Source organism: Anticarsia gemmatalis, chromosome 2 (genome assembly GCF_050436995.1).
Source record: "Anticarsia gemmatalis isolate Benzon Research Colony breed Stoneville strain chromosome 2, ilAntGemm2 primary, whole genome shotgun sequence".
In the NCBI taxonomy this organism is placed as follows: domain Eukaryota; kingdom Metazoa; phylum Arthropoda; class Insecta; order Lepidoptera; family Erebidae; genus Anticarsia; species Anticarsia gemmatalis.
The window spans coordinates 5905598-5932206 of NC_134746.1; the positions used below are offsets into that span (position 1 = coordinate 5905598).

A 26609-nucleotide genomic window follows, 5' to 3' on the forward strand; every position below is an offset into this window, starting at 1 on the left:
AGTCCCTAAATATTTATTAAATTCTTACATATGAGGGCACACGTAGTGGGTGGAACATTAAGAGTTCGCTTCCCTTCAAATTGAGTTAACTACTTTATAAAGATTAAGCAGCTCCTACATTCCTTTAAATGCCGTGAAACGTGAACTGAATTCTAGCAAAGAGATTAGAGATTAGATAGCAGTTTGAAAAGAGATGTACGACGTAAGTATACGAACAGTCGTACATGCTCACATTGTTAATCTATTTTTACCTTATAGGTACATGTTCAAAGACACTTTTAATAAAACTCAAAGAGAATTCGTTACTTTTTGTCAAAGTACCTAAATAATCGTATTACTTTGGCATTTTGGTTTAAAACACATCAAATTTCGGTTCAAATTATATTTATAGATTTATAAATAGGTAGGTAATGAGTTTGAGTTATCGTCTGTACAGCTTACAAGAAATGAGTAAGCATACTTGTGAGCGAAACTGTTGGTTCCTTTGCCAAATTAATACTTAGAAAGACTGTTCTGTCCTATCTACATCTTAATATACACAGTAAAGTGTGTCACAAAACCAAATTGTTTTTCACATAAGCGCTTTTATTCGGCCTTTATCACGCACTCGCATTATGTGTACATTGTGTACAAGCTTCAACGCACAGTAAAGTCAATACAGATTTAAATGTAATTTTCATTTTACAGGAAAAACTGACGCGAAATCCACGAAACACTGTAATTGACACAGCGTTCAAACATTTATTGTAATGAAACAGGATCGGGAAAGCCAATGCACTGTGCTAAAGTGTAACGTTTGTTTTACAGCAAATAAAATCGAGTGCAAATAAAACTCAATAGCGATTGTTTGGTCTTTATAGCAACAAGGAATGAAGAGCTAAGTAATGCTTCGATTGTAAGAAAAACTGTGTAACAATGTATAGAGCAGCTGCCGCTGGCGACGCGCCAATGCTCGTAAAGACAGCCTAAAGCCTTCGTCTTGTGACCTTCTGCCGGTGACCACTATAACCGATCGCTCAATGAAATATACCAACAAATAAATGTTCTTACCAAATGCGATAAGATCTATTGCAATTTTCCCGAAAATATCTTTTGTTGCCGTATAAAAAAATCACCTAAAATATATATATAATATATTTTCAATATCAAAGTAGACGACCAGCATAACACGTTAGTTTCAGTACAAAGACAAAAAACATTCATATCGTGTTAAATAAATATTGTTTTTGGTTAGAAGTAAGAAGGCACACTTTCCTCTTAGAAACTATTAACTACAGTTGTATGACACAATTATCCAATAAGTCCGTGGAACTACTGAGAACTCTCGAAATCGATAAGTGGATATAGAAACACGCGTACGTATTTATACAAGAAAGTAAGGGAAACATACGAGGGACGAGATAGTGTATCTTATTATGTTAATTACAGTGATTTACTGTGATTATTGTTATATGATAGCTGGTTCGTGTTGTGAGCGTGTTCGTGCTAGTAATTTGTGATTTTTGTCGTGAGTTTTGAAGAGCATAAGTGAGCTTTATTACATATACCCTAGCTCAGCTGTCTTGTCTGGGCTGCGCCCGAGGCGCGGGCGACCAGAGAGGGGTATAAAATTCTTGTTATTTCACTAAAAGCATTTCAGTACGACCGCTCTGATCCGTGGTTCGTACCCGCTGGCGAGTTTATACGCAAATTATTTCAACAAAATGTTTCACTCTCAAAAATATTTAGAGTCGGTATACCTCAGCGTTCTCCGCGATACCTACGTGCATGTAACATGTGTTATTGAATAGCTATCAAAATGGAATTCAGGAAAAAACCATGTTAACAACATAATTTAATGAGTCCTTTGAGAAGTGAGTGAGTGTGTGACATCGAATATGACAATTATTATTTAAATAAACGGTCAATGGAAGCGGTTCGTTTCGGACAATTTGTCAAATAAACAAATTGTATTAGCCTGTCTAAAAACCGATTAAATAAATGAGTGTCACCATCAATCGGATAACGGGCGGAGAGTGATGATGGATGGCGGGCTGTACTTCTCATTACGTTCACCTAAATATAAAAATGTAGGTATAACACACAGCGCCTTAAATATATTTGTTATTATTATTCATTCTAGATCATAGACGAGCACTAATAACGATCCTTTTGACTCCGTTTTGTGCGTCCAGGACACACATAGAAAACATTGATCTATTACTTGGCTTTCAGAAAAAAAGATCAACAACGAAACAAAAAGTTTATTCTAAGAGTGAAAAAGAAGCTTTCGCTTTACGTAAGTCTATTCAGCGATGTTGTGAAAGAGCTATTTATCAATGGCCCAAATGCCTGTTCGGGGGCAGTATTCGACTTTAGGGATATTTTGCAATTGTTTTACATCTCTATAGCGGATGAAAACATTGGACATTTTGTCTTGTAAAGTAATGCGACAAGACAATTTGAGACGTCTACCGCTGATTTTAATCGCGATACTATAACAACACTTTGTGTGAGGTAGGAATTTACAAACACGTATTATACAAGAAAATAACTTATATGTTGTACTTTTGTAATGTAGTAAAGACAGTAGTCACTTGTTATAACAACATAGGCAGTGGATGAGAGGTTTGATATCTACAAGTTATAATTTAAGTTCGTTCTACAGACAGTGTTTTCGCGTATGGACATACCTTAGTTAAACGTATAACAAAAAACTAATAAATTTTAATAAAAATATTCAAACGCGTCCTATAAATTATTTTGCAAAACTAACGCGCAGCTCTATATTCTCATTTAATTTTGTGGTGACGTTTCTGCTACTACATATCGATGTATCGTAGCATAATATTAGTCACGTGGCTATCAAACACAAAAATAAAAGAGATCAACATTTAAACAAACTAGACAGCTACTCACTTTCTACAGTTATTCACTTATATATTCGTGGGTATAGATATATGAACTAAACAGTACACACATCCTTCATCGCATCGCAGTCAAAGGCTGTCGTGCAACTTGAATCGAATTTGCCTGTTACGTACATCGTTAACGCTCGGGTTAATTCTCTCTCCTGAGGGAGGATTCATGTACATACATATTATATGTACTTTCTCCTCACTCTGTAACGTACTAGCACGTGGATAACATATATTAAGATTTACGTCTAAAAATAAACTCTTAAGGAATTTAGATTTCAGATTCCTTAGTGTTAATTGCTATGTTTAGGCTTTTATTCTGGTAATCAAACCCAAGAACTTGTGATCACAGAAGTTGCTAGAGGACAGGACACAAGAGCTGTCTATAGTCGATCGTGGTAAAGAATCGCGCTACAGTAGTCGCATGCAGTACCACTCCGACTATAGAGACAGTTAAAATTAAACAACGATCATACTATATACAGCTTGTGAAAAAAGAAACAAAAACTGTATTAACTATTGATAACTTACTCACCTTCTAAATCCACGGAGAGAAGAGAAAAATAAATCATTATATAATTAATCTACAATACCTATATGTATTCACGTATCACCGGTATCACGCACACGATTCCAATGTTACTTCAAGATCAATTTTGTAACGCGTTTTCTGAAAACACTATATATCAGAATTTTTAATTTCCAAAAAAATAGCTAACTAAAATAACTGAATACTGAAATATTTTAAATAAAATATGTAAGTTCTCAAAATAACTAGTTCGGTGTGTTGAACACAGGGCTAACCAGTGAGTAATTGGCTCTTAACGTAGCGGTAACAAGCCTGTTTCACATCGTTAACGCTCCTCCCGCCCTCGTACCACCATGTTATTGGACTTTTTCTATTTGATAAATGGCGATAAGCTTGCCCTCTATCACTAAGAGATCAAAAAACCGACGTCTATAACTTATAAGGTGTCGTTATACCTCTACCTGTCTCATTGGGGAAACCTTTCGATCAATAACGAAATCCGGTCAAGTGCGAGCCGGTTCTGCTCGCTGAGGACTTCGTATAATTGCCAGTATTTTTCTCAACCCTTTTTGTCTTGTTTTGTTCTTGATGTTGTGCAAGATTTGCTTTTTGCAACCGTAAGTGATCCTTACCATTTTCATGTGAAGTAAGGTATTCGCATGGAAATATAACTCCTGAAATATATCAGGCTATTTTTTTTCTCTTTTAAAATCACAATAGCAGTTAATAGGCCTCAATATAATGTCATTGTTATGAAAAAGTGATAACTATACTCTTTCCATACATCCCTGAAAACATGACGAAAGGGAAAATACTGAAGAAAAAATCGGGTAAGCTTGTTGGTTCTTCGAAATATCAAAAGGATATATGGAAAATCCACACGTTATCCGCCTGATTTGAAAGTTACATTACCATACCTACATTATCGACACCCGAGAAAATACTTAGCCGTAATACCTGATAAAATGCACCGAAATACCTTAACGTAGGTAAAAAGCAGTGCTATACTGATATTTCATTAGTTAAATTCTGTTTATTTTAAGCCTTATAAAGCCTGCTTGTTAATATTAATATCAACCAAATCACAATAATGTTTGGCCACGAGCAATCAGTTTCAATTCACATTAATATAATTTGAATACCCAATAAACGGACTCACGGTAACAGTGGTTTCGGCTTAAATATTATTAATATGCAGAATTGCACGTAGCGGTGCAAATCCACAAATGCTTTTGGCATCAGTCCAGGTACCGTGCTTTATTTTCACTAAATAGACAAACTGCAAGCCGAACTGACCGCTAGACATCGGAATCTCTATTGGGACGTACAAGTCTATTAGGGACCCTAAGTTAACTATTTGCCTCGTTCTAATAGAGGCGAACTAAATACTTGTATCGGCTGCGGTCGGTGATCGCAAGTAGATGCTGATCGGTGGACGTTCTGTTTAGTGGTTAAGGGTAGTATGCAGCAGTTTCTTCGGCTTGTAATCGAAACAAAGTGGCTTTGATTGTTTCTTATCGTATATTTCGTAATTCTCTTAATTACTTAAGTTCGTATTTGAAAACTCTGTGCAACTTTGAGTGTGTACTACTTCTGTGTCCCATATTAGCTAATGCCTAGAGCTCCGGAATAGACTGTAAAAATCTTTTGATTTAAGTAAAACTAGCTAGAAATGGAAACATAATTTTTTATATTGCAAACCAGTTTGACTATAAATTGATCACAAATCAGGTCAAGTCGTGTGTATTGTACTGATGGCACTCATTCCACGTCATAATTTCCTCACTCCAATGAACTCGAGTACAACACCAGTTTACTTGTACAATCGAATTAGCGAACACGAAGAGAAAAAGGCTTCATCGACACCTAGTTTGATAAGTCCTAAGTAAGTTATTCCTATGCTTATAGTTATGGAACAAACATGTATTGTATGTCTTATTGATTAATGTTTTTGTTGGATACAAATAATTGGTATAACGCGGAAAAAAGAATTACGAATTAAATGCATTTTTTTAGAAACCAGTTAGGTGCCATTATTTGCAAAAATGTCGCGGTAAGATTTTGCTTGCGCAATTGGGTCTCTGTAAGATATTATAGTAATGTATTTATCACCATATTAAGTAGCTACTAACGATGACGATTATGGAAACATAAACAACTAATTGTTTTTCCACAATACAGAAAAGTAACAACATTCCTAAATATTTTCGGATAGCCTTGCAACAAAAACACAGGAGGCAAGCCAGAAGGCAATATCGATTGCCCTCTGGCTTGTCTAGCCAAGCGAAATATAGTTCACGGCACCGATGGCCAACGAGAACAATCCATCAGCCGCGCTATTTAAACAGACTCCAGCAAACGATACGTTTTAACGAACACGCCACCTTTCAACAACAAACGAGTTTTTTCATTGACGCCTTTTTAAAGCCTTTGTTTCAGCACCGATTTTGCTACTGTATTTTAAAGGAGTGTGCAAAAAATGAATTCAAAATAACACACTTTGTATCTAGAGTCGTATTTACCATAATTGTGTGTGGATAGATGATGGACTCAAATTAATGTAAACAAATACAGCCTGTAAAATAACTGTTTTGATCACATTTCGAGCAGCCAACCGCTTTCCGATTACACGTGTCACGATTATAAATACCCCAAAACGCAGGCGTGCTTTCAGTAGAATTATTTCATCAGGGTGTAAAAGCAGAACAAATGAACGACCATTAGAACCGCGCCAGTTTATTATTCCATTATTCCTACAACAATAGGTTTTATCATTTGTTTATTCCATATTTTCATTTTTCAGGCGATAAATGCATTCTGGTCACGTTCAAAGCGTGTCCTTGCGGCAGAAATAGCCGGACGCAATTAATTATAGTCCCACGGCCATCCGACCCGCCCCTACCGACTTTTACTATGAATTTATTGTCTGTACGATAAGTGCTATCGATGTTTTTGATGGTCAATTATAATTATCCAATCAATGGATCTAGTTTTGTTAATAGCTATTGAAGTTCGCATTCAAATGAGTGGCTTTTTCATGGTGGGGAAGGGTCAGGGCTATAACGGGCAGTGTAGTCATGGTAACAATGTTTATATCAATACCTCTTCAGATAATAATGTTGCTTTGAAGATAGCCTGCATTTTATAGAGGGTTGTATAATATGTGCTGACAAAAAACAAAGAAAGCGATGCTTTAGTTTTTGGTAAACATGGAGTATTTGTTTGCTGTCAAGGAAAAACACATAAATATTACTAAAGAGCTTCGTCCACGGTCGTCTGACTGTGTTTTGTTGTATGAATCCTAGACTCAGCACTTATTCAAACTCGTGATTGCTTCCGAACTTATTAGTAATGGTAAACAATGGTAGAAAATTAAAAGACTGTGTCTCTTTAAATTGTCGAAGTAAAAATGTTCTTCGTTCAGTCATACTTTTAATCTTATGGCATTTGGCAACATCGCAATAATTAAAAAATGGGGTATGTGTGTATTTTGGTTTCATATAACAAATGCTGGTTAGCGCATTCATTAGAGCAGTAGCTTACTGTAAAGAAAATGAATGGGAAGAGGGTCTTTCTAGAACATTATTTCACTCAATTATTCTGTAAGAGTTTATTTAAAGAAAATTCAGTTAACTAAGTCAAATAAATTGTTTATTTGTTTTACTGTGCAAATCTCAAGACATACTAGACTGGTTTGGAAAATTATTATACATATAGAAATAACTTATAAACTTTATAGTTATACAGATTTTCGCGCGAACGTCGAAAGTCTGATAATCCAATTTTATAATTAATCAGCTTTTAATATTACTAACGATATTTCGGCTAAAAGCTTTTCCGTATATGTTTCATCTATAAAAGTGTAATGGCTGCTAAAAATATCATTCATTTATCAGAAATAGGTTCACCGGTAGGGTACATTTTAAATGTTCATAAAGTTTATAAAATTTTAATAAATCCTGCTGTTTCAAGTGATTTGGCTTGTATATCAAAGTAATATTAATTAAACGTAGTATCTAATTACGGAACCCTTTGCCTTTAAGGTTTAAATAGACAAAGAGGCCGACAGTGACTTTAAAGATTGCGGTCGGCTTAGTAACAGATTAAATCGCTGCTATTTATATAGCATTAACGTGTACTGCTATTTTGTAACGGCTTTATTTAGCACTTTGTTTATGGCAACAAAATATATTATAGTAAACTTATTTATGCCCATGACACTGCTTGCGCTGTCTCTCTTTTACGATCTATACTTAAAATTCAATATTAAATGTGTAAAATACATACGGAGAGTTGTATACAAATTTTTGTGCTAGGTATGTATTATATAAATACAATATAATATATTAATGTAGATGTAATATATGAATTTACTAATAACAGTTTGGTTTTCCGGGAAAATAGTTTTAAGCCTCACGTCATAATCTAGGGATTAAGCCATATAAGCTCAAAACAATTGTCAAATTATGAATAATGCATGACATCCGCTACTCTGCTACATACTGACTGATGAAAAACAGCAATATTTAAATCAGAACAATAAACTAATCTGTGCTCATTAAAAATGTAGCACATAATGATGACGCAATATTTGATTTCATTAATAATTAAATATACAATTTTTAAAGCTTTTTAAATCCTATTTATTCCGATAAATCATTTTAAGCTATGCATTCTATGCTATAAATCATATTATCCAGGTCTGTCTACCATTTGTACAAACTTATAGTATACCTTTAAAAATTGTATATTGGCTATAATCGTTGTACTTATACGTACGTATGTATACTAAAGTGCTATTTCATAATACTCTGTCTTAGACCGCCAACCACAGCAAAATTTTAATGCGTCTTGCGCAAATATATAAAAAAATAATTAATACGTCTGGCAACTCTCTACCAGTGCGCCCATCGACGAATGTATAAAAGAGCGTGCGCACCGATTTAACTGTCATTTGTTCGTGAGCGCTTGAGCTCAACATAATATATCTCCTATAAAGTGTTATTCGTGATGTTGAAGAAAAATAAGTATATGGCGGGTAAAAAGAGTGGCCAGGATTTTCCTCATCTTATCTTCTGAACTGGCGTCAATAGACAAGCTACACACATACCCTGCTCTTACAAATATATAGGTATATGTTTTTTTAATATTATTTTGTAGCAGTTGCGGCAAATCTATGAGCATTACTTGTCTTACGTAATTGGACATAGTAGCCTATTAAAACTCTTACACGGAGCACGAGAAGTTCTAAAATAAATAAACTACAGCACTTACGTCGCAACACATACACTTTATACTTTAGTATCATAGTATTTCTAGTCTTCTATGCCATTGTTATTTTGTTGCCATGCTTTTCTAGCCTTTTATTTAGTTATTATTTAACTACGTAGTTCAATCTGATAGGAAAGAAATCTTTGTCATAGCAGCCTCGTTTCCCTCAAAAGAAAAACTAAAGTTACTACATTGATACAGCCTTTCACAAATTATAACGATCATGATAAGCAGTGTATTAGCATAAAACGAACTGAAATCTGTTAAATATCTTCAAAAACTTAGAAATAAAATAGTATAACTCACAAAGACCAGGCCGTAGTTTTTTTTTGGAACCCTAATTCCTATTACAAAACTCCCGTATCTATAACAGGCCATCATTTACAGTAGGTTAAGTCAAAGTCACTAAAGCACCCCCGTTATAGCTGACACCACTCCGTGACCCTCATCCCTTAATCACCTTAAACACCTTCGGATATTGATAAGGTGATTTATTCCGAGCCACGAGGAGCCGTTGCGTGGCTTATACTGCTCTCTTCCTGACATTATCCTGTACATGTCAAGCTTTATCCTACTTAAGAACGATGACGTCATTAACATAAGGAATAGTTTAGTGATGTGCTTTGATAAACACGTATGCCTGACAGCAAAAGAGTCTTAGTCGATTTTTTGTATCTAAATGTAAAACTCTACTTAATATAAAATATGTATGCAGGTTATATTCCGCTCTTTTACAAACTACGTGAGAAATAAATTGCTCGCCCGTTCGAATTTTGAAACTATAAAAACATTAATATACTTTTAACATTTTAAAAGGCAGCCGAGAGCGCTCTCTCTACATTGTATCCATTACAACAATATTGATTTACTACTAAAATATTGGCTCCAGAACTAATTTACCTGTCTGAAAACGCTTTAATTAACTTTCACACCGTTTCCATTTAGTGTCGTAACGTCACCGAGGTATATGACTTTATACGTAGTTGTAGGATGACGTTAATATCGTCAGTCCGTGGTCATGGGCCGGCGAGCCGGTGACCCGACGCTCGGCAAACAGACCCTGTTTGTTGTTTACCCCCAACACGCCGTCCGTCACAAGAACTTAAAAATTGAAACAAACGAACCAGATTTCCTCCCCGACCTCCCATTTGTTCCTCAATCTGACTTGTTCTTAAATGAAAAACATTTACGCAAATACCTTTGTTTTTATTTCTATATTTGTTTGAGTTTGTTGTTTATTTGTTTTTTAGGGCTTCGTACCCAAGGGTCCAGAGATACGCTACCGTGGGCCGCTCCTCTTTAAATTAAGAAACAAGACTCACCAACTGTTAGCCAATTTATCAATTTGATAAATAATCCTTAGACTTGTAAGATTTATTTATTCTATTTATTCCGAATTCAGATGAAATGTAACCCAATTCCATTTGTGGCTTTTGCTTTATCTAATGTACTTTTAACAACAACGTCATATTTCATCCGATTATAACCGAAAATATCTCAATTCAACTTGTTGTTCTTGAATGAATGCGAACCACACGGGTACACTTAAGAATACAAAATGAACGCATGTCATGTCTGATACCCTCCGTGTGAGCTTTTAACTTAAACCCGCGCAAAGCCATTGAGCGCAAATTACATGTCAATTTTTTATGAAGTCAAATACGACTTGAGCCCTCGTGTGACTCACGTGACAAGCCCTTGCGCCCCACTGTTGACACTTGCACTTTAAATCGCATATTAACACAGCAATTGTGTTCATAAGTGTCTAATTAAAATGATTAAACTTACGGAGCTCATAACGTCGGTGCTCGACCCGGCGAGCTCTCCCGGGACAACTACTATACACTATGTACGGCATTGTAATTAGTCCATGCTTATAATGTCCCTTTTTAAAACCTTAAACTTTCTCCAACTGTTAATTGAATACGTAAACAGTTGTAATTACTACGCAGTGAAAACGACAGTTTATTTCCTCGTTTAATACAGTTGGCCAATGGCTACGTTATAGGCAAATGTTTAACTTAGGTTACCCTATTATTTTACGACTATTTTATAACTCTGCGATAATTTTAACGATAGATGTGGAAAGTGGCTTTATACGAGCGTAATGATCGCTTACCATCTGACGTCATGAATATAGCCAGTACGAACAAAGAGGATATAAAACCTTCATGGTCTGGCCGTAGCCCGCGAGTCCCGGGACACAGTACCACACGTTATCTTTTATTGCACACATAAAAAATAACACTAAAAGTTGTTTCATGTTTGCGTTGATTGCAATGAATTTGCTAAATTAAAAACAACACGTGAAAATTTTTGTGCGACCCCAATGGAAAATATGAAATGCGAGGTGCTACATTGTTATCGTGCGGTAGAAATACAAAAGTTTTCATGATATTACCTTTGGAAGTTGAGCCGAATTTTCGACAGAATATAAAGAACGTAAAAATATAAAAACGTTCGGATGGAATCCGCATCGTTCGAAGCGAGTGAAAAATAAAACAAGAACGGGCCGAATATGTTGGAATGGGGGAACTGCTCGAATTAAAACTTGAAAAAGTAAACGTGTATAGTAAAAATCAATCAGAGGGACGTGCCGGCCGTGTCTATCAGGGCACACGTCGATCCGGCGATTGCTTTGTGCCGCAGGAAATTAGTTTGGAACTTGTGAGCGAGTTCCGCGTGTCTAACTATAACGTGTATATGAACACAACACCCCTTTGAATTCGGCTTTGGACGAACAACGAACGTACTTTCAACGTCTTTGTTATTTACCTACTGCCTTATATTTCAGCAATAGAGCAAATCCGGATTTTAAAGACGTTAGGGCTTAATTTCTAAAACAAGCGGCATGTCTAGTTGCTACATCTCATGATACATCTATATGTACATTATTATACAAATCGCAGTGACCTTTACGCAAACAATGGGTACCGTTGCAGATTATAATGTCAAGTTGAGGTATAGAATTCAGTACAAAATACAAATACATTGACTGTGATGACTGAGAAAAATATACTCATACCGAAATAGTACCTTACTGTGCTATATTGGGATCATCGAATTGTATGTTGTGCTCCTACATATGGTGCGACAAAGTTATGGGCAGTGTATCCCCAGCGGCTTATATTCAATGAGATCGTAGATATTAGTTAACTCGTAGACCAATTGATACATCGTAGCCAAGCGGCTACGGCGCTACACGTACTGCTACGCCGTAACAAATCACTAGGGAATTAGTTAATTGCTACAATGTACTGACCTGGCTCTGGGCCCAGTTTCCTAAATATCTCTCTTCTGGTTACAATGTATAACCCAAGTTAAAACTTACTTTGTTTGTAGCTGACTACTGATAATATTCCAGAAAATAATTTAATTTTGGAAAGTACGCGGTTCTCTTTGACGTGATTTTTCTGTTGTTGCTTGACTTGCAGACAAGTTTTGGAATGCTGCCCAATATAAGGGCTTGGTGGAAAATAAGTAGCGAGAATTGTACGCATTATTTTAAACTAGACAGTAACGGGATAAAGGTGGATATTATTTAGTACCCATTGTTTGACTTTCATTTTTGGTTCAGAAAATCAAAGTTGCAATAGAAACGTACACAATATGTATAATTCAAGTATTGTGAGGATGCGTGTGGTGGCGTACAAAAGTTTAGTTGACGTTGTGGTCGAGACTGCACTTCGGCGTCTTTACAAAGTTGTCTCATGTATAATACATGTTCACAACGTTACGTTCAGATTGCACAACTCTTGGCGAAATTTCACGTCGTTTGCACGCGCCTTCCCGACCATCATAGTTCAAACAGAATCGAGTGACATTTGGACGTATGCAGCTACTATACACTCTGCGCCAAGCACCGCCTTGCACCACCACCGACACCCAAAATATATAGTCCACAATAGACCAAACTTCCCGTTGACTCATACCAATAAATACCTCCACATATTGAAACTGAAAAGCAAAGTTTCCAAAGTGGCTATAAAACGCTCATGTATCGCGACCACGATGGAGTTCGGTTGTTTAATGATGAAAATATATCACAATATTCGGGTCACTGATACATTAATGTAGCTGTCGCGCGGAATTAATTTATCTGTTCATCCTCCGAAAACATGTTTGTGTTACATTATGTGTGCATTCGATAACCAATCGCAGGTCCATTATTACAAAAAACATACGGGAAAATTGATTATGCGGGAAATCTGTAATTACTTTTGCCAGAAATAACGCAAGCACTTCTACTAAAACAAAAAGCATTCCAAATTGAAGGAACAAAAAATATTTTGAGATCTCATATAACATAATTATTGAAATTAAAAATATATAAAATTCTAACTACAATTCACTTATAATAAAACAAATGGAAGAAAACAAGGTGCAATACACACCTAAGCCGAGAGGCCCGTTTGTTCCGTACGATTAATAGAACTAATAAATCGTAGCTGATATCCCTGCGCCCACAGCGCCACCCGGACTCACTCCGTCGCACATTTTTAACATTTAAACTCAAATAAGGTCAAATAGAAACGTTAAGTGATAAAAGTTGCAGGAACGCTAATGATCGGAGACACGGAACATACTAATCTACATTAAATCTCAACAAACGTTTACCTACATTTGAAAGGTTAACGAGGTCGCAGTACTTGTCCGTCTGTTCTATTTACTGTGAACATATTTATGTGCATACATGTAGTGGCTATTACCGCGGACTATGCCAAATAGCCTCCTATATCAGAGAGATCCAACTGCGTATTTGGTGAAATAGGTTCCGGTAATCCCGCCATGCGTTCATGTTTTAATGTGGACGTTCTGTGTTTACCTCGTCTGTTGTTGTTTATCCTACACGATACTCTGTGGGGCAAAGTTTAGCCGTTTTGATTCTATTCCTTACTGCTGAAAACAAATGTAAGATTTATTCTGTGTGCCGCCCTAAATAAACACGAAAGAATATATTGACAATCGATTTACTTGTTTCTTTCGACGTAATTATTTACAGATTATTGTTTATACAAGTTTTGTTAGATTTATGTTTCTCTATAAAATATATGATTAAAAACGTGTCAAACTAATCCACAGAGCCTTAAAACTGTGCCAACTTTTTGCCGCAATTCAGTGCTAAAGAATTTACAGACCCATCTTACAAAGAAAGATATCTCACCTTAAAGCCCGTAATATTATACAGTTACATAGTAAAACAACTAATACCTCAACGTGATCAGAATAGAAGCTGATCACGAAGCAGTTATTGGCGTATAAATAAAAGGAATTGCAATCGAAATAACCATAAGCGAGCAAGTAAAAGCTCTAAGCGAAAAATATAATCGACCGTTGTTGGTTTATTGCCAAAATAAATTATAATTGCTGTGTTTGTTTCTGCTGGCAACGAAAAATTATATAATAGATAAAAGTGCACGAACAAACATCTCTAACAACTTTCAGCTTACTTAGGTGGCATGACGCTGTACTCCTACACCTTGGGAAATTCCTGTAATTAAAGAAAACTCAATTACGAGTTATTCTAAATGACACCTATTTATGAAACATGAAACTTTTAAAGCTCATAAAATATATGGAAGGGTATCGGTATGACGAAAGTTGGAATCATTCGCAGTGTATTGACTCTTGCAAACAAAACATAGCCAGGTGAAATAACAATAAAATAGTGATAAAACGAATGTGTGAACGTCGGGGGTAGGCTCTGATATAATAGAGGGTTGTCTATTGTATACGATTACGTGGTATCGTGTTGGCGTACGTCGCGTCGGTCGCGTCGCACGTACAATCAATGAATGCTGCGATGACGCACGCACGCCGTTTATGTAACATTCTCGTCATAACCTTCTCTGAATTATACACAGCTCGTCGCTGTCTGTCATCTGCACTGGCACTACGAATTCGACAATGTACGCACACCCACATCGCAGAAAATGTACAAATGTCAGGTCTATTCGTTGCTCATTTATTCCTGCACGTGCATTTAGTGGTTAACCAAATGTCAGATTATGTTCGATATTTCCCAGTCATCCCGTGTGGTCAGATAGCCTCATTTCTAAGTAGTCTTAATAATAGTAAATGAAAATAATCTCGGCTAACAGTGTCATGTCTCTTCCCCACTCGGGAGCAGTTAAGCAGTGTCTCATTAACCTCATTTATTAAATGACTCAACTGTTGATTGCTGAACTTATTAGTCGTTGACATTTAATGCAATAGTTCAAATGAGTAGTTTGCTGACATGCGTGAAGTAACCAAACGGCTATTTGATAACAGGGAAATCTGTGGAAACGGCAAAGCTGCTGAAGATATACTAAATATGGCGAAATAATTCCATGGCCTAATTAAACTACTTAAATCTGAAACTGTTACAATGTTTTTCAATCTGTAACTACCGCCAAGTAAAGCTATATTCAAACAAAAGTGCCATAATTATAACTCTCACTAAAACACTGTCGTAATCGAAACCTCCATTTTCGTGACGACTGGCTCTATATCATAATCGAATCTACGATTTAATTCAATAGCAATTTAAATCTTGTGTAATAGGAACTTTTTGTACGACTATCGCTGCGGAGGTAACGTGCTTAAATACTCGTTTGCATAATGGAATAACTTAATAGTTTGTTTTATTGAAGTGAAATTTTATTGAGTCAGATATTGCGGAAAAGTGCAGTAGACGTGTTTACTATGAGTTCAGACCTATCAGCATGCTAAATGTAAAACGAAAGGACATTAGCTAAAGTTACAAAGATAGGCATGCGACCCTTATCGCCATGAAACAACCCTTTACATAAATTAATGCCTTCTAATTAAATGTCAATTGTTAATATTTTTAATAAATATCAGCGCCATCCTCAAGTTAACCTGATACAAAAACAACGAAGTCATCGTTTGTCAAGTTCTACAAAATTACAAACGACTTTTATTAAACTAGGTACTTAGGTACATATACAGTAAAACGTCGACTAAAACGTACACAATTGTAAACATTAAGGCACAGCGCAGACAGGTGGCACTCGTAATTAGAGGAATTAATTCAGCGGGAGCATGCGGGTGGCAGGCGGGCGCATTACGCGGCTCATTCCCTTGAAGGTCCTACATTCATAAGTCCCTGGCACTCATACGGATTGTTTACGTTCAACACATAAAACATGCAACGGCTTCGCTTATTAATGTAACAACTCGAGAGAGACGTGTTGCTCCGGAGATTTGAGGTAACACCTTGAATACAAACGTAACGTGTTTACTGAATTTAATCTGATATCGAAGTAAACAGAAATTTCGACTATTTTGTTGTATTACCAGTGTAAGCGGTGCGAATTTGAAAGTGTGATTATTAACAAATAAATAATCGAGTGATAACGAGAGTCTTAACTTTATTTTCTAAAATATATTTATTTTCTGGTTGCATACGATTAATGTGAAGTTTACCGAAGTAGTCTAAAGCTCCATTAATTTAATTCTGTCTACTCCCAATGTGCAATATTCAGTGCCAATAATAACTCTCGGCGAACAACATACGAAAGGAAATAGAGGAAAATATATTCAATTATTCACTATTAATCTTTTTAGAGATACTCATATTTCTAAGTTGCACAATATTCAAAATAAAATCGCTACTAGGCCAAAACGTGTATGAAAAATATGAGGACGGCACGCAGCAAAAGTTTCACAATTCGTGCCTCAATCGGACATACCTGTGTGGTATCGTCCGTTGTCGGTTGTAGCGTATTGCATTCTGTCCGTCATTGTCATCCCATGTGGCCTGAGCTTAAATGAAAAATGCCGACATTTAAAACAAGCTATTTTTAACGTTACGTTAAAAGTTTCACCAGAATTTTATTTCATACAAAGCCACAATAGGCACATGACAACCTCGCTGCTGTGTCGACTTCCATATAATTTTACGTATACGTGTGTGAAACGTTTAAACTTTTATTTGCACTTTTTTGTACGACATCCGCGCAAATAAACCGTGTATCGTGAAAAGTTTAACAAACATGTATTTTACCGACACAAAGTGCGCCAGAAACCTTTTGTTTTCAGCAAAAACAAATAAAAAACGTTGTTCAACGTTTTTAAATGTCATTTAACAAACAACAACATAAAAATAGGTAGCAAACTACAAAATGCTTTAGATCTCTCTGGAACAATATCAATCGTTTATAAAAGGAAGTTAATATATTATTCCTATACAAATGAATTGCCCTATTCTGGGAAGCTACGTACACTATAAACAACGTGATGTCGAGGTATATTGGATTGACAGTATTATTAATTGCTGTGTGTGTTGTCGTAACATTCCGACGTTACAATCGCGTGTTCACATACACGCTGTCTCGAGTTTATCGCCGCGATAACTTATAAACTTCACCTCCGTCCAAACACGGTGGAAAGCGTCTTACAGCACGTTCTGAGGCTCTAAAATTACGTCGAGTATCCACGTAAAGTGAATTTAAATGAACGAGAGACGAGCTATACAGGTTCATATTGTGGTATTTTTACCTTTACTTTAGGCTGTATACTTGATAATAGGCTGCAATTGTTCAAACTTTGCAAATCCCACGCGACTGAGTGACTTATTAATAAGATAGCAGCCCTCGAGGGGACATTCATGTCCACTTGACGTTTGCATTGTTCGATGTAAGTGCCTACATAATGTATCGAGAGCAGTTACAAGAAAGTGTGTTCTAGCTCCTATCTCAAGAAAAAAAACTAAATCACTCTACATTAATAACCTAAAGCTGTTAAGTGATGATCATACGTTACCATTAAAACCCGAAAAAAAACATATAGAAAATGTTTCCTATAACAAGGTATTGAAACCAGCATTACTCCGTTTATTGCCTCACTCAAAAGTCAGTACTTAAGTCACAATCTAACGTCTTTTAAACTGGAATCGAACGCTCGTAAAACACCGAGTAGTAACAAAACAACTGTACGAACATTAATCTTAATCCAATAAATATTTGTTTTGAGGAATCAATTTGTATTCGTGATGTTGCGTCCATTTGTCTAAATTAACTGGAAGGGTGCTTCGTAGGCGTATACGTGTCATTTACTATACAAATATTCAATAAAGCCTTCCTTCGGATTGTCTTGAAGAACGTTAGTTATTTTCTTGAAGGTTACGTAGAGGTTTATTTGTACACCCACGTTACAATTGTTAAGTGCTATTTATTAAAGAGTGAGTTTATTGCTTACGGGTCATATATGGAACACACCTGCTTATGGTCACATATATTTATGAATACATATTTCCAGTAATTGACAAATAATTCTGCTGCTTCTTGCAATTGGAAGAATAAACATTTTATGTGGTTACGTTCCAAGCACATTCGAAAGTTTGTTATTTATGTCTTAGCAAGTAAACTTTGAGGCAGAGCATATAGTGTGTTATGTTCTTTAGGATTCCAACCAGGAATACACGGCCTGTGGGGTGATATCTGCTATTTCAGTGCGCCACACGTGTAAATATAATATTAAAGTTCACTTGTGTTTTGTATTAAAATAAAAACAACATATTTTAAACATATCTATATCTATGCGTTTTTAATGTAATAAAATAAAATTTATCAAACTGTACTGCGCCTATAAATCTATACTAATATTATAAAGCGGAAGAGTTTGATTGTTTGTTTGTTTGTTTGTTTGTTTGTTTGTTTGTTTGTTTGTTTGAACGCGCTAATCTCAGGAACTACTGGTCCGATTTGAAAAATTCTTTCAGTGTTAGATAGCTCTTTTACCGAGGAAGGCTATAGGCTATATATCACCACGCTACGACCAATAGGAGCAGAGCAGCAGCAAAAAATGTTACAAAGGCGGGGAAAAGTTTTACTCATTCTCTCTTATGTGACGCAAGCGAAGTTGCGCGGGTCAGCTAGTCTTTAAGAAAGGTAAAAATACGTTGCCACGAACAAATCGTAGATTGTATCAAATTTGATATACAGGTCTCATCGAGCATCACGCTTGAAGTGACCTTAAAAATCTATTGTAGAAGCTTCTGAAAGTCATAGATGATGACCGCTTACTAACCAGGCTCTATTGTTATCATGAATTGTAAATAACTCAAAAATCCGATGGTTTTTTGTGACTAGATTCGTAATTATTATCCGTTGTAATAATTAAATTAATTATTATAGAGGTATACGTAACCAGGCTTATACTTCAGTCTATTCGTTTCGCTATATGAATAACAAGCTCGGTTTTTTACAATTCGACATGTAATTCTACTTGCATTTTGATCTGTCTGTTCCATTAATTTCATATCGATGACGGCTCAAAATTTCAATAAATAACACAAGCGAGAACCAAATCTAAGAATCGAATGAGATGCACTGCTACCTCACAATTTACTTATTCTATATTTTTTCTAGTATCTACATAAAACCTACGTGATAATTAAACGGAGAAATAGTTTACTGTCATAACCTACTAAATCGAGATTTATAGAGCACCGTCCATGTAGGTAGTGCAGATATAAATAAGATGATTGCTCGGATCGATGGCTTTGGCAAGGCTTACGTGCGGTCAGTGCTCGAAGAGCGATCACTATTTACACCGGTAGTGGTTATGTTTAGAGAGTAATAGTAAATATATACATACATATATACAATTATACACGTTGGCGTGCAATTTTGAAAGGCAATCCGGTATTTAACCGTTTATAGTTCAGAGCTTTGGCATACACTGTTTAACTAGTTTATAATTAATAATTCTGTATTTTCATAATAAAGTGGCTTTTTCAAACAGCTGATTGTGACAACTGCATTAGACTACGGGTCACTGATGTTCTAAATTCTTAAAAGATACCTTCGCACGCTGTAAATCTTGAGAAGAAGGCTCTCTTTTAAAATGTTTTATTAGTATTAGGCTTATAATCGCGATCCTATTACAGTTTTCTCTAGAACTGTTTTATTTGACGCAGATGAATGTATGTAAAAAGCAGGAAGATGTGTATAATGTTCATCTAATTGTGACATGACCAGGATAATCTTTCTTAAATTGACCGACCGACGTATACCAACTACGCTCTATAAACACCCTTATAGCGATACATACAAATTTGTATCGGTACATCACAGATATATACTCGTTCGTCCAATTCCCTCAAGGCTACTTATTGATTACACTACAAGTGTAACGTATAAGGGTACACTGACGGACAGGATAATGGTTATAATTACCCATTAGTGGATTAGATTGCGGACACACATTGAATTAAATCTATCCAACCCTTGTCACGATAATTGCTTTATCAGCTACATCATTTGTAACATAATATTCCAGTTTATACTACCGAAAAGTTTACGGTACTACGTCCACTAGTCAGTAAAGAGAGGCCAAAATACGCATATGCTCAGAATAAAATGGAATCCCGCTAAACAGATTTTGACAGGGGTCAGGAAATATCGGCATTGAGTTTGGCTTTTTCCCTCACGCTTTTTAGCTTTATATGTATTGCTTATAAATCTCATGGCCATAGTGAAAGTACGTCTCGTATTTCAGTGGTGGACAAACTACAAGTTTATGGATATAGCGGACCAACGACATTATCTTCACTCACAATCAGGACGTTATAAACAGTGCGGTTTCTTTTAAGCAGAACTAAGTGTAGCGTGCGAACAAACAGTTAAAAATTCTGTCTTCGAATTTGAATTTCTATGTTGTCAGTTTTGCCTGAACCGTACCGCAGGGGATCCTGTGAGACATTGCTCTCATTTACATTGTTTAACTGATATATTAAGAGCTGCAAGTATGCTTTTGCTGAATACTAACTCACTAAAAATTATATTGCTGTCACACTGTGTAGGTGCTGTATACACGGGATTATGAACTTATAATTGCAACTGTCTTATTATTCATTTAGTTCGGTTAGTGACTTCGCTTGGCATTTTCGCAAAGGTTTGTGACCTTTAAGTTGATCTTTATAATCTAGACTGTACGAACATTGAATGATCTCGTAAAAAGTTAGTTATCCGATATATGCAAAGAGAAAAAACGATAACAATATTTTTTTACCATAGTAACTGTTATCACTGAATAAGAATTTAAAAGTTTGAGAAAAAGTATGTATTCTATAATATTTGAAAACTAAAATAGCCCATTACACTTTGCCGTAGCCAACATCCTAACTCCTAAGCGTTTGTGGTAAGTAACAACGCTTATTACTTAGGTTAGGGTAGAGAGGCGACCGTTCGCTTTAGCCTCCGAATATTTCGAATATTCACGTGAAATAGTTCGTCGGATAAATTATTATCTGCAACAGATAATATCTCGTTAATAAACTACGTAGCTAATAGAATAAAACTGTTCATAGTTTTGGGCGTTTTCATAAAATTAATTAATAACATTCGTAGTTGTTGAACGCAGCGATAAACACAAATAAACGTCGTAATTAAATGTATCCCCTCTGTTGCACTCCGGCTGCATGTTTCAAACACTAATTACAACACTCATTTTCGCGTACTTTTACGTCTAGTTAATTTGGTGAATATTTTGTTGCAACAGCTTTTCATTTCGCTTTGTGCTCGTGAACCGTTGAGTCTGTTCAGAATATTATGTAATGCACGCTCTCGACATTCTATCTAATCATAGCATGCATTTTACATGATATATATGTTACTGTAAAAGCCCGAACTGTGGTAAATCCTAAGATTTTCCGGTAAAACCTAAGATTTACCAACTCTCAATGGTAAAAGTCCGAACAAGCCAGAGTTTAAAAACTATGTTACGATATATAAAAAAATCCTCCTTCATAACTATGTTTATAACTATTTCACGGTATAACTATAAACAGTGACATAGTTAGTTGGGAGCGAGCGAAGCGAAGCTCCCACCTTAGCCTTCGTGGTTATTTTTTTTTAACCACCCAGAAGGAGGAGCCCCGCGAAGCGGGGCTCCGGCGACATCTCGACATCATCAAGGGAATATAGGTAAAAGTTCGAAATAAAAGAATTATTCGGACTTTTACCATTGCGAGTTGGTAAATCGTAGGTTATACCGGAAAATCTTAGGATTTACCACCGTTCGGGCTTTTACAGTAACATATATACTAAAGTTTAGGTACTTAAATATTGTTTGTTGTGTATTATTTTGGTAGAGTAGCTATTAATTTAGTACAATTTCCATACCAATTTTCCTGATAAAGTTTGCATTATAGATCGATACACAAAAGAATAGGTTTTAAACCAGTCGCAGTCATAGTTTTTTTTTTGTTATGAGAAGTTACGTAGCATATATAGTTACTAAAAGCTTTAAATAAAATAGGTGGATTCGAAAAATATTGAGCAACACGCGTTTAAAGAAATATTCTTGAATTCTATTACCCTCCAAACCTACAATAGTTCAACGAAAAAAATACTCAAATAATTACTCAACCTTCACGCGCAAACCAAAGTTATTTTTATGCAATTCCATTAGAGATTTATTCAAACACTTTTTACCGACCTTTTTACTTTTAACCTTTAGTAACTCCGAATTAAACTAAAATATTTACAAGGGCACACGAAAAAGTTTTACGAATCGATTTTCTAAGTGAAATAAGCAACATATCGATATCACGGAACATCGATCAGCATTCCATTTAATTAAGTTAAGTGATTAATTGGTGTTGCCAACATCAGATTAGGTACACAGTAGAATTAAGTTCAGTATAACAACTTCACTTTTACTCACACACAATACTAATATTATAAATGCGAAAGTAACTCTGTCTGTTTGTCTATCTGTTACTCAATCACACCTAAACTACTGAACCAATTTGCATGAAATTTGTTAAGGAGATATTTTGATACCCGAGAAAGGACATAGGCTACTTTTAACCCCAGAAAAATTACGTATTCCCATGGGAAAATTCAGGTGGCGGACGAAGTCACGGGTAAAAGCTAGTACTATATATATCATACAATGAATACTGGAGAGGTTATGAATGCTACGTGTCCTTATAAAAGCAGAGTAAAAGATTTATGTAATCGCGTCAAAAAGAATTAGTGCAGGAGTTGGCTCACTGCGTTCTCTGTGTCTGGGAATGGAATGGACTGGAATTCATTTATGCCATTGTTTAATTGCAATTAGAGCGTGTTTAGAGGAACAGCAACGTGTCTGACTGAGCATAAAGCGGCTTGCGGTTAAACAATGATCACCTGGAACTTCATTGTGTTTGACAACTTTCAACGTGCCATGGGGTTTGGGAGTTATGTGTAGTTATTTTGAATTTGTATTTATAGAAGTTGTGATTGTGACAGTAACAAGTAACATCTTTAGATAAGAATAGAGTTAGAACCGGTAATATTTTTATAATTGAATCGTGTAAATGACGTTTAAAATAAATAGCATAAATTAGTTCTTTCGAATACGCATATTCAAACAAAGCTGCAATCAGCGATCGTAAACCGTCTGTTTTATTCTTGTGAAGTTACTTGTCAGTATACATTTCACGCTATTTTTTTAATAAACTCCGTTAAAAGGTATAGTGTCGCGATAGATCTTTTATCAAATAAGTAAATCTGTATCACTCAAGAAACCGTTTCCAATAAAACTACAAGACTACACACTCCACTTTTTCAAGTAAGATCGTTTCTGTTGCTCTATAAGTCAAGAGGACTAGTAATAGGAATTCCAGCGTTTTTGCTGAGATCTTCCACATTGCATATAAGTCAACAGAGTTGACAGCTCCTCGCATGATCAATTATTGTATCAACCACGATATGAAACTTGTGGCTATTGAAAAAAGTTTGTTGCCGTGAGTTTTTTGCTAGCTCTTCTCATAAGGCTCTACCCCTTTTTCGAGCTAGTGGTAGATTCAATATTAGTAACAACTATCATAAGTGTCAATATTTGACCTATATGAATAATGATTTGAGTTTTATTTAGATTTTTGAGTCAAGAAGTCAACAAAACAATGAAAAATAATCTTTTGTCTGCGAATGTGACACGTTCTAGAATGTATGTGTACTTCTAAAAATATATTATATCATGCATATTCCTAAATGTCGCAAGTTCCAAGCTCTTATTTCACAAACAAGTGAATGGAGTTGGAAATCTTGATAATCTCCCCGAGGACAGTAGAGTAAAAATACTTTAGAAATTGTTGCCTTCAAATACTGATACGTAAGACGTACGTATCTACTTTGAATCATTTGAAAAAACGTATATCAATAAATAATAATGAAATATACCAAATCATATCATATCCTTATCAATAAAATGACAGACCTTCTAGCATTTTGTATGCTCCTAAGAAAGGTAGACAGATAAAAACAAGTTTATAAACGTTTTAAATCGCAGGCGTAAGATATATCTTAATACATTTTTGCTAAAAATCGATGCGTAAACATCAATTCTCGTACTAAAATGATTACACGACGTAGCAAAGTTGATAATAAAAATTCACATGAAAAATACTGCGCGCAAAATTTTACACCTGCAAATGACATCATATCCAGCTAAAATTCAATAACGGAACTTTATGAGTATGACATAGTGCCAAAATTGTATTAAGCGGCCGCCACCGCGGTCTAACGGAATGTGGAGCGATTCGGTCTAGCTACCCGTAAAACTGAAGATTTATGCTTCATTGATAGAATATTAAAAGGCCAGCGTTCACACACCATCGGGAATATCATTGGACAACTCACACAAGGTCATTTGATTCCAAACTAAGCAGGCTTATATTATGGTAACCAAATAACTGATAAACATACTTATATACTTCTAAATACATACTTATATAGATACATCGACAACCAGGCTCAGAACATATACTCGTGCTCATCACACAAATATTTGTCCCGGGTGGGATTCGAACACACCACACGCAGCGCTACGGTTATTGTGGCGAGGTGACCACTTTAACCACTACGCCAAACGTGCAGTTTATTATGAACTATAGTGAACTTTTAAACGTGCAAAGTGGGCCTCTTTATGCTGCCACGACCGTTTAAACAACTGATTAGTTATTTAATTCATTTATTTTCTAAAAGTTAAAAGGGTGAACTTTCAACTTAACCTTTGACTTTGCAATGACGGTCGAATAGTTCTGTACCCAAAGATCCAATGTTTCCATCTGAGTGAATACTAAATCATAGTCTGTTTAAGCGAACAATACGCACAAATAACTTGCCCCCTTGTTATTGACAATTGAGATAGCGACCAGCGAAAATAATGACCGGCCGCCATAAAACTCCTATTGATTGTCCTTCTACTGTACATGTATAACTATTCCTGACCTTATTAAATATTTTCCCGTGGAAACGATCTCCACGGGAATAAATCATGTCTATGGGGTGTGTGGGCTGCTCCCCGCGCCCCGCACTCTGCCGCCCCGCACGCCCTGGCCGCCCACCCCCCCGGGATCGGGTAGCTATTGCTTGGAAGGCCACACAAACGAACCAGAATCTATTTTTAACCTAAAACGCCTGTTTATTGAGTCTTACCGGATTTTTTCGTTTATGTATTTTTCTTTATAGCTAGCTTTGTATATTGTTCAGTACAAATTCAAGGATCAAATTGGATACTTAGTGTTAAGTACTGAAAATGGCTGTTATAAGTATTGTTGTTATTTCCGTTTATACAAGCAGGGAATATAAATGAGGTTGACTGACTTCGTACATGAATGAATACTGCTTTAATTAAATATTAGTAGGTATTTGGAGGCCATAACGCTACTAAACAGTTATCAAGGTCTATGCATTCACTCTATCTATTTTTCATGAACGAGGGGTACATCGGGACCTTGACCTCGAATATAATGTTTTGTTTGGTATCTTCATTCATAGGAAAATAGCCCCAAGTATACTTCTGTTGAAAAATATATGTTTTTGCGCCAGTGATTGCAATCGTTAAATTATAATCATGAGTAAAGTTTGAGAAGAGACATTCTTTATTTTTGTAGTTGCTACGCGGCGTCTTTGCAATGTTGTTGAAATTCTATAGAGTTGAGGAAAAGCTAAGAATAGTGCTTACTGGAGGAAATGACGCAACTCTACTCTAAACTATTAAAAAAAGAAATAATTAATAATTAGAGTCACGGTTTTAACTTATATTTGATATTATCTTCTAATACAATAATCTGTAAACCATGAATGTAGCCTATGTTGAATTAATAGAATCAGAAACTATTTAACACAAGCCCTGAAATAGCCGAAGTGCGGAACTATTTTTAATTTATGCTACAGTTAGAGTCTCGTACATTGTTGGAGCGCCGACATGGATGGCAATGCTAAAAGTTTTGATCACAAAGCGCATTGTGTTTGGGGTCTCATGTGGCTTTCAATAGATCACTATTTATATCACTCGGGATTATCGCTTAAGTTAACAATAGTATGTACGAATGTTACCAAACTCCGTACATATTTTCACACAAGCTAGAGTTAAATGGGTTCGGAATGATGGAATGCAATAATTTCAGATATTAATTAAAACAGAACGTAGCACTTTCTAGGAAGCGTCTGTAGTTTTGCAATTTAAATGCTTTCGATTTGAACTCTGTCGCTTATTTACCTTAAAGGATATTAGAGGTATAAACTTTTATAAGGTTACGTTGATGACGCTTAAGGAAAAATTTTGCTTGCGCCAGATTTCCTCTTCTCGTCGCATATCACCATTGACACAATAGTGTCTCTAATGGCACGCGCAAAAAGGTAAACACCAATTCCCAGATCAGGTTCACAACACCCTTACGTGAGTATATCTAAACATTCAAAGTTTTGGGTCTACTTTCAATCCCCTGCGCTATTTTTAGAATTTCTTCCATAACCACTGGATAACGCAATGGAATGTAATATGAGGACCTTCGGTAGATCTCGAGGGACCACGTCCCATTTCCGTATAGACGTCTATACATGCTGGAAAAAATACGTGATAGCTGGATGTTAAGTGAGGAACGCTAAAAATAGGTTTATCCAATTACT

The 26609-nt window shown here is 35.8% G+C and overlaps 2 protein-coding genes across 3 annotated transcripts in view; one reads left to right on the forward strand and one right to left on the reverse strand.

The window, feature by feature from the left end:
• LOC142981026 (uncharacterized) overlaps positions 1-26609 on the forward strand; it is a 116383-nt gene that overhangs the window by 28032 nt on the left and 61742 nt on the right. The gene's annotated exons all lie outside the window — the stretch shown is intronic.
• Positions 1-26609, reverse strand: part of LOC142981034 (uncharacterized) — a 79667-nt gene that overhangs the window by 11973 nt on the left and 41085 nt on the right. Inside the window, exon 3 of one of the 2 annotated variants that reach the window (XM_076126699.1) lies at positions 14148-14188. The exons of the other annotated variant lie outside the window; for it this stretch is intronic. The gene's annotated coding sequence lies outside the window, so the exon portion shown is untranslated. The remainder of the gene's footprint in view (positions 1-14147; positions 14189-26609) is intronic. 2 annotated transcript variants of the gene reach the window in all.